Below are 16,480 nucleotides of genomic sequence, written 5' to 3' on the forward strand. Positions count from 1 at the left end.
AAATAAATTATTATAAATTCGAAAATAGAGTATCTATATTTAAATTATGGTTGCAGCTGTAAGGGTGTCACACTTAATGAGATTGTTGATGCTCATGGATTTACGAATGTGGTGACTTTAGCGAAAATATTAGTTGTAATATGAGCCGTTAAACAATCGATAAGAGCGCTTAAAATCTTAGTGTAATAAAAGAAATTTGAAAACTTCTTAATATAGACAGGATTTTAGTAGATATAGCTTTTGTTTTTTTCAAAATTTAGCAACGTATTTATGAATTTTTTAACCTCGAGTTTTTAAGTTATTTAGACATGATAGTTAATATAATTCACATGATCGCTGAATAGATGACTACAACGAGGGAGTAATAAAAGAAATTAAAGTAATGGATAAAAATTGTTTGGAACGCGTATTAAGAAGAAAACGCAGGTCACTAATATGTAAGCAAAATAAATTAATAGGGAGCTGATTGATGTACTATGGGGAAAATAAAAATAAATACACAGAGTAAGGAAGTGGAGATTAGTTTTGAAACGACAACTACTTTTTAACTTTAAAATCCTACTAATTTTTTTTTTTAAATTGAACAACAAATTCGAACTTCATAATTAAACTAACTTAACATTTACATAATCCAAAATAATTTAACATCTAAAAATTTAAAGTGCATAAAATCTCTAAATCATCAATTAACAAAAATCTTATGTCAACCATTAACATGATCAAAATTAACTTCAAAATAAAGAATGAAAATCTCTAAATACTTTTAACCCAATCTTTACTTCAAAACTTTACTATCAAGCTAATACAGAAAATAAATGTCCCTCGGAAGTATATTATTATCGGACTCGATTCACTCAATCGTCGGCACCTCCCTCAACCACATCCTCACCTGCAACATTCAAACCTAGTGAATCTAATGACTCAGCACGTTCTAAACATGAGTAACAAATAATACATATACAACCACATGCATTACAAATCATAAATGTAATGCCCGGAAATTTAATCCTAGTAATCTGTAATTATTGATTTATAATTTGATATGATTATGAAAGGATTAACCGAGACACGATTTGAAGTAACGTGTGAAAATGTATGTGCGAGGACAGTACCATCGGCGCACATGCGTGACATGAGACGCGCATATGCGCGAATTGGACAGAAGGTCTCGCGCATATGCGCGACAGGAAGGCGCGCATATGCGCGAGCTGTGTGAAGGTTCAATCACAACTCCAGAGAGTCTCGCGCATATGCGCGGAAGGTGTCGCGCATATGCGCGAGCTGCCGAAAAGAAATGTGCGAAGACCAGAAGGTCTCGCGCATATGCGCCGATTTAGGTCGCGCATATGCGCGAGACGTGTTGCGTGAAGGGTGCGTCATTTGCCTTGCTGCATGTACGTTGATGTATATATATATATATACAATGCAATTCCCTTCGTTCCTTCAGAAGAAAACCGAGAAAGGGTCAGGGGAAAGTTGTGAAAAATCCTTACACTTTTTGTGAAAAATCCGTCTGTCTGATTTTGAATCTGACTGCAGTACTGTGTTCATAACAACGCAGGCTACAACTGGACATAAGTTTTACTACGTTTTGATATGATTTGAAATTATGATGTTGTCAGAATTGAATGGAATTCATATATGATGTTCTTGACATGTTAGACATCATAGAATCGAAGTCAGATTAAGAAACGGACTGATTATGGAATTGTTATGATTTTCTAAAGTTAATTGACTGAGATATGATATCAGATTGTATTGGCATCGATTATTAGTTGAGGGAATTATTATCTGGTGATGTTATATTGACCGGGATATCGGGATTGTGCGGTTATACCGTTGATTTTGAATTATTGATCAGATTGGTATCGATTTAAACGGTATATTGATATGATATCATTGATATTGCCATTGCCAGATCGAGGGATTGACAGAGTTTGAATTCCTGACCGAAACTACAAACGAAAGGTATAAGTCAATGTGGTATCGGGAGATCGACTTAAGTCGGTTTAGACTTGAGTTTCCCTAAATCACATACTTTACTTTATTGCATTGATATTTGCATTGATTTGATTGATGTACTTGTTTTCTTGATTAATAGATAACAAATATTAGACGAGTAATTTTGTGACAGAAATGCCTGATAGTGGCGGAATCGCCACGGGCACATTGCACGATGTCACAAGATAGTGTATTGGCGATAGTGCCAAAATCTGTCACCGGATGATTGGCTATCGATGTGGATAGAATTTGGGTTTTTTCTATTACTGTTGATTGATGTCGTATCGGTGTGGATAGAATTGGAGCTTCTTCTATTACTGGTGATCGATATTATATCGGTGTGGATAGAATTAGAGTTCCTTCTATTACTGGTGATCGATACCATATCGGTGTGGATAGAATCAGACCTTTTTCTATTTCTGGTGATCGATACCTTAACGACGTGGATAGAACTGGAGTCTTTTCTATTACTGTTGGTCGATATAGGAATGCCAACTTCTGGAAACCGGGATCCCTAGACTAGGATTGAGTCTAGTCTAAATTGTGTAGCTACGAGTATTGTCGACAGTCTGATATTGATTATGTTTCAGATTTTGATACATATTGCTTTTATCTGTTACATGCTTTATATTTGGTTATATGATTGCATGTTTCGTTGATTTATACTGGGATTATATTCTCACCGGAATTATCCGACTGTTGTCTTGTTTGTATGTGTACATGACAACAGGTGGGACAGGATCAGGGTTCAGGAGATGAGGAGAGATCGTGATAGAGTGGAGACTTCGGACTTTGATGTATATAGGGTTTTGGCACTTGATAATTAGATGTTGAACCTTAGTTTTTACTGATTTGTAGACGGTACAGGACTTGTACTTTATTTTATACTGAGTTGTATATTAGTTTGATTTCACTACATTCCGCATTAAAAAAAGAAAAAAAATTTTATTACCCTAATTACTTGATTAATAAATTGATCCTGATGACGATTAAGAACTGATTAGCGTCCGGGTTCCCACATATTTTTATTCAAAATAAGCTAGCATAAATTTCTAAGCATCATAAATCGTCAAATCATAAAGCTTTCCATATTTTATCGTTTTGGATGAAGTTTGATTCTTGAAAGTAACTGTAATGTACCGAAAATTTGAAGGTCCACGTAAACCACATTCATGCATGTTATTAAATTTCTTTATATTTTTTTAAATTGTTTTAATGCATTAAATGAAAGTTTATTTCATGAATTTGTGTTTTAATTCATGATTTATTTAAAGTTTCATGCGTTAGGATTTTAAGTTGCATTTCGCGATCGAACGAGGAAAAGAGACTGGGATATTCAGGAAAAATATTTTTATTTAATAATTATTATTAATAATTTAATATGAGGTGTTTTTAAGTATGATTTTTTGAAGTGGGCCTTGGTTGGGTATTTTTACCCGACGGGTTATATTTTTAGCCGGTACGCAAAATTTAGCAAATCAGGGGACTTTTTGAGGGCTCAAGCAATATTTTCAAAAACTTAGTTAAACGAAATATTTTTCGGGAGAGTTTTTGGGCTTGTTGAGTTTGTTTTATTGATTAATAGGCTTAAAACCCTTTTTATCCTTAATTTTTTTGTTAGGGCCCATTAGTGCTTAATTAAACTATTTAATTACTCTTGTTAGCAAACCCTAAACCTATCCCCCACATAGCAGCCACCCACTCCACCCAACAACAGCATTCTCACGTTATTTTCAGCAGCAAGCTTCATCATCCATCGGCCCCTTATTTTCTTCAAAAAAGCTCATCCCCCGTCTCTCCGTTTCACGTCCCACGTGCATATCTTCAAGATTTTGATCATATAAAAGCTAAGGCACACCATGTATCTCCTTTCTCATCATTTACACCATGATTATATGCTGATGTTTACATTTTTTCATGAATTTTCGTTGGTGAAACGTCCATTACTCATTTTTCTTTAAAATGTAGTAGAAATTTTTTTAAAGACATACTCTCGGCCATATACATATATAAATATAATTTTTGCAACTTTTTAAAAATAAATTTACCAACTAACCATTTAAAATCCAAAAGAACACAAATCCAAACCATAAACTCATAAAACGTCAACCAACCTAACTTTAACATTTTCAAAAGTTACTTTACTCTAACATCCTCTCAAAACTCTCAAAATCATCATAAATCAAAAAATCTTAAAAGTAATTCAAATCATTTAGCGTAAACCATAAACGTAAGTGCGAAAAATCTAGCGTTGGTTCTCGGGTTGGGTGCACCTTCAGTCCAACAAGATCAACCATCAAGTCCCTTATTAACATCAACATCATGCTCACCTGCATCAATCACACCTAGTGAATCTATTGACTCAGTAAACCTTAAACATGATGACAAGTAATACATATACATTCACATTCAACCGTGAAAATAATTTTACTTAAAATAGCTTTCATTAACATGCATAAACATAAACATTTTTCCTCTCATCATAAACATTTTTCTTCCATCATAAACTTTTTTCTTTTCATCATATACGTATACATTTCCCTTTTATTGAATTCAGATCGATAATTATGACTTTCATATCAGCTGAAGGTCGATGGATCCATCTACGTATAACCACAGTATTGGGCGGCGGGGACATCAGCGACACTCTCACCCGTCAACTGAGCTTTGGGGTCTTACATATCATCGTATCATCATAATCATCGTATCATCGTATTAGTCACAATTACTTCACTATCTTGAACATTTCATATTTTCATCACTTTATAAAAATTAAAAATATAAAATCATTTTCCTTTTAAACCAAGCATGCAACACATCTTTTAGCGTTAACGTTTCATCATAAAATTTCATAAACATTTAAAATAAGCAAATTAACGTATTTTACTGCATTCAGGGCATTGTCAGGACGTCTAACATTTTTAAGTGTAAAGTGACCGTTTTACCCCTAGTAGCTTATTTTCTCGTATTTACCCTTAGACCTCAGAACGACGTCCCAAATCGTCCCAAACTTATCCTAGTGCCCTAAAATACTCCCATAAATATTTCTTAAGCTTAAAATTTAGCTTTTTGATAGGTTTCCCAATGTGTTTTTAAACTTAGACGTACGTCCCATTTGACTCGTATTGATTCGAAACTTAACTAAACTTTACCAAACTTGAACTAAAACTTAATAACACCTAAATAAACCATTTTCAACCCAATTCAATACCAACAAGACCTTCGATCATGCCTAGGAAGCTGCTGTATTTTCTACTAAAGAGTCCTAGTTCTAGTGTGATTCGATCCTAGGCTAGCTTCGACTCCAGCCCCTTAGCCACATGACCAAACCCTTGGTCATCCTCTTAGGATCCTAACCAAACCATAGACAAGCTACTGGACCCATCCTAACCCGCCTAGACGTCGCATCCCTCCAACAACCGCACCCTCCCTATAAGCGCGCGATCACCCTTGCCCTCGACTCTCTCATCGTGCAACCTGTCTAAGACCCTGGATCGACCCTCCTAAGACCCTTGGACGTGCCTTTATCAGCATCTAGCAGCCGCATGCCCTAGGAAACCCAAGCCGAAGAGTCCAACCTTGTAAGGAGTCTATTTTCGTTCATCCATGAAGCCCTCACGTCTAGCCCTTGTGCCGACTCCTAAGTGGCTCCTAAACCCTTTGAAATTCATCCCTTTTTGTGCCACATGTTTTTCATGCAAAGTTTAATCAAACAAATATAGTAAGGTGTGAAAGATGTTTGAAAGAACGTTAAGGCGTGCCTTTGCGTATTTCACGCATGAAAACAATTTGGCGATGTGAGGAACGTTGGCAGAGAGGCGACCCTTGCTGAATTTTCCTTAAAATTTACATGAACTTGCTTGAAAATCATCTGTGTGATCGTGTAGGTGCTGCCCTAGGAGTGTCCTAGTGCTTTGATGTGGTGTGCGTGTGTTATTGTGTGTGTAGGGTTTTTGGAGGCTTATTATGTAAGGTCCAGGAATTTAATTCACGCAACCTGAATGCATGCAATCTATGATTTTATTTAAGTTATATGTTTAATTATTTTTATGCACAAATTATTGCATGAAAGAATTTATTTCATGAAATTTTAAAAATTCATGCATTAGGGTTTCTAGATGCGTTTCGCGCTCGAACGAAGAACGGAGACCGGAGAACTATCATGAAAATTATTTTTATTACATGATTAATTTTTATTAATTAATATAAGATGTTTTAAATGTATTTTTCAAGAAATGGGATTTTTTGGGTATTTTTAATAGCCAAAGTATATTTTTCAGCGGTATGTAAATTTTATCGAATTGGGGGACTTTTTGAGGGTTCGACTAATATTTTCAAAAACTTACCAAAACGAAATATTTTTCAGGGTGGTGTTTGAACTTAATGGGCCTACTTTTAAGCTCATTGAGCTTAAAACTCTTTGAAAACTTTTTAAACAATAATTAATAACCCATTAGAGCTTAATATATTATTTAATTATTCCCCCAAACACTCCACTAAACCTAATTATTTTACATTAGCCGACACCCCTCTCCCCTTCAGCATTTCACGTGGGTTTTCAGTAGCTTCATTGCTACAACTCTCAGCCATAGCTTGTTCTTGCAGTAAAAATTCTGCGGCGCTTCTCCGACGCACGCTTCTTCGTCGTTCTTGGGTAGGAATCATCAAGGCATGCATGTATTCTCTTTTATGTATCATTCACGCCATATTTATGTTAAATGTGTGTTAAATCATGTAATAAATTTCGATCTAGTCTAGGACATGAGGAATCTTTCGGTTTTACATTTGAATATTGCATTCTTGTGTTGGGTTGTTCACGTTTTCTTGTTTTGTTGCAAGGGGACTGCCATGTTCATGGCATTATGAGGCTAGGGTCGGTGAGTTATTGCTGCCAATAGGTTGAGATCGAAATGTGGGTGTTGTATTCTAGGAACCGAGTGTAGGAAGGTGTGTGGTTCGGTTTGGAGTAGATCGCATGGTTAGGGTGGGGCTGGCTGTGCAAGGGTCGATCCAAGGCATAGACCAGACCATGTGGGGTCTGAGTCATTGCTGAGGAAGGCTCGATCATTGCTGGTGTGGGGACCCAAACCTAATTCGTCTTCTTAATCGTCTTTGGGATTAATTGGATCAATTAATGAATTTGAGTCTAAATTTTTTTTAAAAAAATACAGAAGTGCGCAACATATGAAATAAATCTTATTTCATTTATAAGTACAAGTGCAATATCTACACATGATCCAGAAGTACAAAATTTAAAGAAAAGAATTTAAATCCTCATGCATAAAAATCATTTAATTTAAATAATAGTAATTATGCATGACTTATACGTAGTCTGATTTAACGGATTCTACAATAAAAGCATAGAATAGTTATCAATAACATGTATCATAATCCGAAAGACATGAATCGATATAAAACTGTAAATCACACTCTGTGACTCTTAATCTCTGACTCGACTCTCATCTAGTCTAGGGATCCCGGTTTGAATAAGAACGCAACAGTCTCCCACCTACTCTTCCCAGATAGATGGTGGTACATTCTTATTCCCAGACTTTGGCTATCTATATCGAATATCTGCAATAGAAGTCGATCTACTCCTAAGCACATCGATATACACCAAAAGTCCAGTGACATGACACCTCTGCCAATGACTAGGCACATCTGCCCAAGACTCGTGACTTGGCACCTCTGCCAAAGGCTCATCTCATAATGCATGCTTGACTATAAATCAATAGACTAAGCATAGCAATCTCAGGAATTGCAATTATATCAAAGCAATAACAAATAAGTATGTGGTTTTGGGAAACTCAAGTCGAATCTAACTCGAGTCATATCTTCCCGGTTTAACATTGATTTATACCTTTCTTTTCTCGGGGTTTGGTTTGTTTTGTCTTTGAAATCTTCAATACCAATATGGAATGACATTCGAGGAGTACAACATCAATATACAACTCAAATTAATACTGGATATAATCAGAAGTCAATCTAATTCTGTTTCGGCCGCATAACGGCATAATCTCGATATACCCAGCAATACAATATCAACAGACATCAATCTCAATAACTCATAATCAATCAACAACACAATCTGATACCAAATATGTATAATCTCAATCAAATCAAGTCTGAAAATCATAACAATTTCATACGTATCCGTTCTTCGATCCGGTTTCGATATACGATTACAATAATCTCAGGAACACATACTATAAATCATATCATGATTTTTCCCATATCAGATTTTCAAATCATACAAGAACACAATAAAACTTACGTCCTTTTGAAGCCGTTGACACGAGGATCATGAAACTAAAGTCAGATTAAAATTCAGACGGACGGATCTTGCAAAACACTCAAATTCCTAGAATGGAAAGTTGGAGGATTTCTTGGAATGTTTCTCGGTTTTCCTTGCTGCCATCTGAATGAAATGAATGAAAGGATTTATATATCAAGTTGCATGGCAAGCCAAGTGGCTTATTCTTCTTGTATCTCAGGCGGCTCTCGGGCTATTAAAAATTACTGCTCGGGCGCGGAACATTCTGTCCGAGCACTATACTTGTTGTACACTAGCGCTTGGGCGATCATTTTCTACCGCTCGGGCGCCAGACATTCTTTCCGAGTACTAGACTTATGGTGCACTGTCGCTCGGCTTCTCCATTCACATCTTACTTTCGCTCCTGAAATCTCAATTCTGTCAATTAATTAATGTCTGATTACAGTGATAAAATCTCGGGCATTACATTTCTCCCCCCTAAGATCTGATTTCGTCCTCGAAATCACGGGCAATCAAATCAGATACGATAAGAAATGTATAACAGAAGCTAAACAGAAAACTCACATCAATGAAATAACTCTGGGAATTTCTATCTCATATCTGATTTAGTCTCCCAAGTAGCTTCTTCGATGCCATGACGACTCCACTGAACTTTCACAAGCGGAATAGTCTTCGTTCTGAGTTGCTTTTCTTTACGATCAAGAATCTGGATCGACTTTTCGAAATAACTCAGAGTCTTATCAAGTTCTGCCTCGTCTGGCTGAAGAATATGAGATGCATTAGAAAGATACTTCCGCAATAAAGATACATGAAACACATCATGTATTCCAGATAGAGACGGAGGTAAAGCAAGTCGATAGGCACGATCACCTATCTTCTCCAGAATCTCGTACGGCCCAATATATCGTGGAGACAACTTCCCTTTCTTTCCAAATCTGAACGCCTCTGAAGGGAGAAATCTTCAAAAATACTCTGTCTCCTGCCTCAAATACTAGAGGTCGACGACGAACATTGACATATTTGGCCTGTCTGTCTTGAGCTGTTCTCAGTCATATCTCGGATCATATCAGACCCAATCTCAGGTACCTCAGAAATATCATCCCAATAACGAGGGGATCTGAACTTCTTGCCGTACAACGCTTCAAACGGAGCCATCTCTATACTCGTCTGATAGCTGTTGTTGTAAAAAAACTCACAAAGTGGCAAAAAATCTTGCCAACTAGTGCCAAAATCTAGCATTACAGCTCTAAACATATCTTCTAATGTCTGCATAGTCCGCTCTGACTGTTCGTCTATCTGTGGATGATATGCGGTACTCAAGTGCAATTTAGCACCTAGAGCTTGCTGCAAACTGTGCCAAAAGTGTGAAGTAAACAGAAGATCATGGTCTGATATAATCGAATTCGACACTCCATGCAATCTAACCACTTCTCTGACATAAATCTCTTCCATCTGGTTACGTCTGTACATCATCTTGTACGGAATAAAACATGCTGATTTGGTCAATCTGTCAATAACGACCCAAATCACATCACAACCTCGGGAGGATCGTGGCAGCTTTGTCACAAAATCCATAGCAACGTGATCCCATTTCCACTCTAGAATGGATAAGCTATGCAACAGACCTCCTGGTTTCTTTCTTTCGGCTTTCACCTGTTGGCAATTCAGACATTTGGATACAAATTCGGCAATGTCTGCTTTCATCTGTTTCCACCAAAACTGTCTTTTCAAATCATTATACATCTTTCTACCACAAGGATGAATATTGAATCGACTACTGTACGCTTCTGACAATATCTGTCATTTCAAATCTGAAACATCTGGCACAACAAGACGATTATTCACATATAACACATCATTACGAACCTGATATTTGGATTGATGCCCTGCTCTGACCATCAATATCGAGTTCTGAACATTCTGATCAACTTTCTATGCTTCTTTGATTCTCAAAATCAGTTCTGGTTTGACTTAAATAGTATACAATCTCAACGGTCTACAATCTGTTTCAAATGCTAATCCAGACAAACAACAATATTCAATCAAATTCGAAAAACCAATAGTCGATAAGGATAAAGAACATACCTTTCGACTTAGTGCATCAGCTGCTGCATTCGACTTTTTCGGATAGTATTTGATTTCACAATCAAAATCTTTCAATAAATCAAGCCATCTTTGTTGCCTCATATTCAATTTTGACTATGAAAACAGATATTTCAAACTCTTGTGATCAGAATAAATTTCAAATTTCTCACTGTATAGATAATGTCGCCATATCTTTAGTGCAAATACAATGACTGCCAATTCAAGGTCATGAATTGGGTAGCGAGACTCATGTGGCTTCAATTGTCTCGAGGCATAGGCAATAACATGTCCTCGTTGCATTAGAACATAACCCAATCCTCTGTGAGAGGCATCACAATAAATAACAAAATCACCAGTACCTGATGGAATAGTCAATCTAGGTGCACTGGTCAATCTCCTCTTCAATTCTAGAAAGCTAGACTCACATTCCTCCGACCAAACAAACGGTGCATTTTTCTGAGTCAACTGCGTAATTGGCTTAGCAATACTCGAGAAATCTTTAATAAATCGTCGATAATAGGCTGCTAAACCCATAAAACTGCGTATCTCTGGCACAGATGTCGGTCTAGGCCAATTGATCACGGCTTCGACTTTGCTAAAATCAACAGAAATACCATTTCCAGATATAATGTGACCCAGAAATACCACTTGTTTCAACCAGAATTCACATTTCGACAGTTTGACATATAATTTCTTAGTTCTCCGAGTATTCAACACAATTTTCAAATGTTCGGCATGATCATTCAAATTCTTCGAATAAATCAGAATATAATCGATAAAAATAATCACAAAGTCATCGAGATACTTCTAGAACACACGGTTCATCAAACCCATAAACACAGCTGGAGCATTCGTCAAACCAAACGGCATGACTATAAATTCATAATGGCCATACCTGGTTCTGAAAGCTGTCTTCGATATATCAGAATCTCTCACTCTCAGCTGATGATATCCAGATCTCAAATCGATTTTGGAATAAATAGAAGAACCCTGAAACTGATAAAATAAATCATCGATACGAGGCAAAGGGTATTTGTTCTTTACCGTAGCCTTGTTCAGTTGCCGATAGTCAATGCAAAGTCTCATTGAACCATCCTTCTTTCTGACAAATAATACTGGAGCACCCCAAGGAGAAACACTCGGTCTGATGTAACCTTTGGCCAGTATATCTTCTAACTGATCTTTCAGTTCAATCGGTGTCATTCTGTTCGGAGCTCTAGAAATTGGAACTGTACCTGGTACCAATTCAATGCTGAAGTCTATCTCTCGGACTGTAAGCAAACCCGGAATCTCATCTGGATAGACATCCGCAAACTCGCATACCACTGGCAAATCTGCCAATGATGGGCTCGATTTCAGTACGTCTACTGAATTCACAAGGAATCCCTCTGCTCCTTTCTGTAATAATCGAGTCATAGATAATGCAGATATCAAAGGAGTTCTCGATCTAGAACCTTTACCGTAAAATTTCCATTCATCAGCCATTTCAGGTCTGAATCTTACAATCTTCTGAAAACAATCTACGGTAGCTCTGTACTTGGTCAGCATATCGATACCAATAATGCAGTCAAAATCAGACAACCCAAGTTTAATACAATCTAGCTGAATCTCATTCCCATCATACTGCAGTATACAACGTTTAACAGATTTCACTGATATAAGACCTCTCCCCAAAGGTGAAGAGACAGATACTACAGTAGATAATGACTCAACAGGCAATGCATGAATCAATACAAATCGCTCAGAAATAAAAGTGTGGGAGGCACCCGTATCAATCAATAAATAGGCAGGATAACCACAAAGAAAACAGTTACCTGCAACAGCATCATCTGGTACTTCCCGGGCCTGTTCTTCAGTCAATGCAAACACTCTGGCCTGCTGTCTCGGAGGCTGGCTAACAGTCTGGCTTCCTCCTGGCCTCAGTTGTGACTGAGTAGTAAGTGGTGGCTGGAAGGAGTGAACAGTTGATGATCATCTATCAGTCTGAGACACTGATCCAAATGATTCTGCTCCCTGGGATCTCTGGGAACCTCTCTGTGGACAGACTTTGGCAAAATGTCCCTGTTGTCTGCATATATTGCAACTACCAGATACTCCTTGGCATTGCTCTGTGGGATGTCTCCCTCCGCAAGTCTGCAATAAGCCCCTGTATAACTCTGTCTGGAACCACTGGAGCTAGATGAACTGCTCCCTGCCTTCTTAAACTGTTTTCCTCGGGCTTTCAGCTGATCTTTCTTCCCACTGCTACTACTGCCACTCTCAAATCTGGGAGGAAGTTGGTGGAACAGAGTAGAAGTTTGTTTCTGTCTCGGTACTGGAGGAACATATGAAGCTCATTTTTGCCTAATCAAGCCAGCTTCAGCTCCTTTTGCTCTGTTCAGGGCGTCAGCAAAATTATTCGATCTCCCAGTGTTTACCAATGTAAAAATCTCATGATTCAGCCCATTGATAAACTGATCAGAAACAGCTTCATCATTCTTAGCAACATGCGGAGCAAATCGCAACAAGGTAGAGAACTTGGCCACATACTCTTCAATGTTCAGTTGACCCTGTCTCAGATTAGCAAACTCTGCCCCCTTGTCTTTCCTGTATGATACTGGGAAAAATCTTTGATAAAATTCGGTCTTAAAGATTTTCCAAGTAATAACTGTACCTCGGTGCTCCAAAGCCCTCTTGGTTGTAAGCCACCAATCTTTGCAACGTCATTCAACTGGTGCCCAATTAGTCTAACTCTTCGTTCATCTATGCAATCCAATGAATCAAACATCATCACTATATCATCTAGCAAACTCTCACACTCAACTGACATCTCAGTTCCTTTCAAAGTCAGTGGTTTGAACGACTGAAATCTCTTCAGCAGTGTTTCCATAGGAGTTCCTGTGACATCCATCGGATTAGTCGAGGTACTACCCTGTTCTGGGATTCTTCGAGGAGGCATATCTGATTATCAAAAGAGTTAGTAATCAAATCTGACAAATCTGTCTCAGTCCTCCTCTGTTCATCTTACCTCTGATTCAGAATCGGTTCTGATTCATTCTCAAATAATACATATTTTCAATCAAATCAAATAATCAGGTAAACATGTATTAAAAGTGATAAAACATACTGTAATGTTAGCATATAACATATGTAACTTAACATCATAATCAATCGCATGGTAGCACCACAAAAGCGAGGAAGAAAACTCAATCTACCCCGCTCACCTCTTCTAAGTCAGACTAAGGAAAGTACAGCTCTGATACCACCTGTTGTGGGGACCCGAACCTAATTCGTCTTCTTAATCGTCTTTGGGATTAATTGGATCAATTAATGAATTTGGGTCTATTTTTTTTTAAAAAAATACAGAAGTGCGCAACATATGAAATAAATCTTATTTCATTTATAAGTACAAGTGCAATATCTACACATGATCCAGAAGTACAAATCGAGTACAACATACAAAATAAAATCATAACCAACTAGTGTTCAACGACTACATCAAGTGTTGAAATCTCACTTCTACTTCTAAGCTCGAATCTCCACTCTAATCTTGATCTCTCATCCTCTTCTTGACCCTGATCTTGTCCCACCTGTTGTCATGCACACATACAAACACAACAACAATCGGATAACTTCGGTAAGAATATAATTCCCAGTATAAACAACGTATACATGCATTTCATATAAACATATATAAAAGCATAGAACAGTTATCAATAACATGTATCATAATCTGAAAGACATGAATCGATATAAAACTGTAAATCACACTCTGTGACTCTTAATCTCTGACTCGAATCTCATCTAGTCTAGGGATCCCGATTTGAATAAGAACGCAACAGTCTCCCACCTACTCTTCCCAGCTAGATGGTGGTACATTCTTATTCCCAGAATTTGGCTATCTATATCGAATATCTGCAATAGAAGTCGATCTGCCCAAGACTCGTGACTTGGCACCTCTGCCAAAGACTCATCTCATAATGCATGCTTGACTATAAATCAATAGACTAAGCATAGCAATCTTAGGAATTGAAATTATATCAACGAAATAACAAATAAGTATGTGGTTTTGGGAAACTCAATTCGAATCTAACTCGAGTCGTATCTTCCCGGTTTAACATTGATTTATACCTTTCTTTTCTCAGGGTTTGGTTTGTTATGTCTTGGAAATCTTCAATACCAATCTGGAATGACATTCGAGGAGTACAACATCAATATACAACTCAAATCAATACTGGATATAATCAGATGTCAATCTAATTCTGTTTCGACGGCAAAACGGCATAATCTCGATATACCCAGCAATACAACAGACATCAATATCAATAACTCATAAATAATCAACAACACAATCTGATACCAAATCTGTATAATTTCAATCAAATTAAGTCTGAAAAACATAACAATTTCATACGGTATCCGTTCTTCGATCCGGTTTCGATTATACGATTACAATAATATTAGGGACACATACTATAAATCATATCATGATTTCTCCCATATCAGATTTTCAAATCATACAAGAACACAATGAAAATTACGTCCTTTTGAAGCCGTTGACACGAGGATCATGAAACTAAAGTCAGATTAAAATTCAGACGGACGGATCTTGCAAAACACTCAAATTCCTAGAATGGAAAGTTGGAGGATTTCTTGGAATGTTTCTCGGTTTTCCTTGCTGCCAACTGAATGAAATGAATGAAAGGATTTATATATATCAAGTTGCATGGAAAGCCAAGTGGCTTATTTTTCTTGTATCTCAGGCGGCGCTCGGGCGGTTAAAAATTATTGCTCGGGTGCAGAACATTCTGTTCGAGCACTATACTTGTTGTACAATAGCGCTCGGGCCGTCATTTTCTACCGCTCGGGAGCCAGATGTTCTGTCCGAGTACTAGACTTATGGTGCACTGACGCTCGGCTTCTCCATTCACATCTTACTTTCGCTCCTGAAATCTCAATTATATCAATTAATTAATGTCTTATTACAGTGATAAAATCTCGGGCATTACACATGGAGACGCCCTTGGAGTCGATTGATCGTGATCTAGAAGAGTAGGTCGTGGGTAGAGTTCTTTTAGGAGATACTGTTCGGGACTGAGCTTCGGCTTGCATGGGGAAGAAGCTGTGGGTTTAGCATGTCCAGGGGTAGCCTATGGTGGTCTAGGTGCGTTTGGTTAGGGACTGATTCCGTTGGGTGAAGACTAGGAGCGAAACCAAGGGGGGTTCGTTGAGCTAGGGTCTCGAGTTGTGCATGTTCTGAATTCCAGAAGCTTGTAGGATATTTACGACATGTTTAAGGGACGCGTTTAGGTGATTTTATGGTCTTTAAAATGTTTATAAGGTGTGGTAAGAAGTTAGGAAAAATTTGGTTAAGTTTCGGTTCGATTCGGGTTAAAACCGGGACTCCGATCCAAGCTTTTAAAACGAATCGGTTAAGTTTTGAAACGGACTCGAGTTTACCTCCAAGAATGCTTATAAATATGTTTTGGGATATTTTAAGAAGTTTGGTAAGATTCAGGTCAAATTTATGAGGTCCAGGGGTAAAACGGTAATTTTGGGTTTCTAGGGGCAAAATTGTCATTTTGCACCCGGGGTGAGATTTTTGTCCTGGCAGCGCCCTGAGAACATTTTATCAATTTTTAAATGTTTACGCATCACGTTTTATGATTTTTATAAAATTATGATAAATACGGGGTGCATGCTTGATTTTAAGGTAAAATTTACGTTTATGCATGTTTTTATTAAGTGATGAATATGATGATGTTTTTGAATGATGTGAATTGGTTGTGACTGACGATGTATATGTATACGATGACATGAGATATGATGAGCTAAGGCCAAGGCTCAGTGGATGGGTAATGCTGTTGTTTATGTCCCCACCGCCCGGTACCGTGGTTATACGTATATTGATCCACCGAATAGAGCTGATACGAAAGTCACAACTAATGAACTTAATTCAATTAAATGAAAATGTACACGTATATGATGACAAGATGAGACATGCTTTGACACGTTACGATTTTATATGACACGTTTATATTATACTTTTAAGTTCATGAAAGATATGTTGAGTATAGTATTTTTCACTGCTATGTGCCATGTATATGTACTTGTTATTCATGGTACATGTGTGCTATGTTT

The sequence above is a fragment of the Primulina tabacum genome, chromosome 1 (genome assembly GCF_025594145.1).
Source record: "Primulina tabacum isolate GXHZ01 chromosome 1, ASM2559414v2, whole genome shotgun sequence".
Classification (NCBI taxonomy): domain Eukaryota; kingdom Viridiplantae; phylum Streptophyta; class Magnoliopsida; order Lamiales; family Gesneriaceae; genus Primulina; species Primulina tabacum.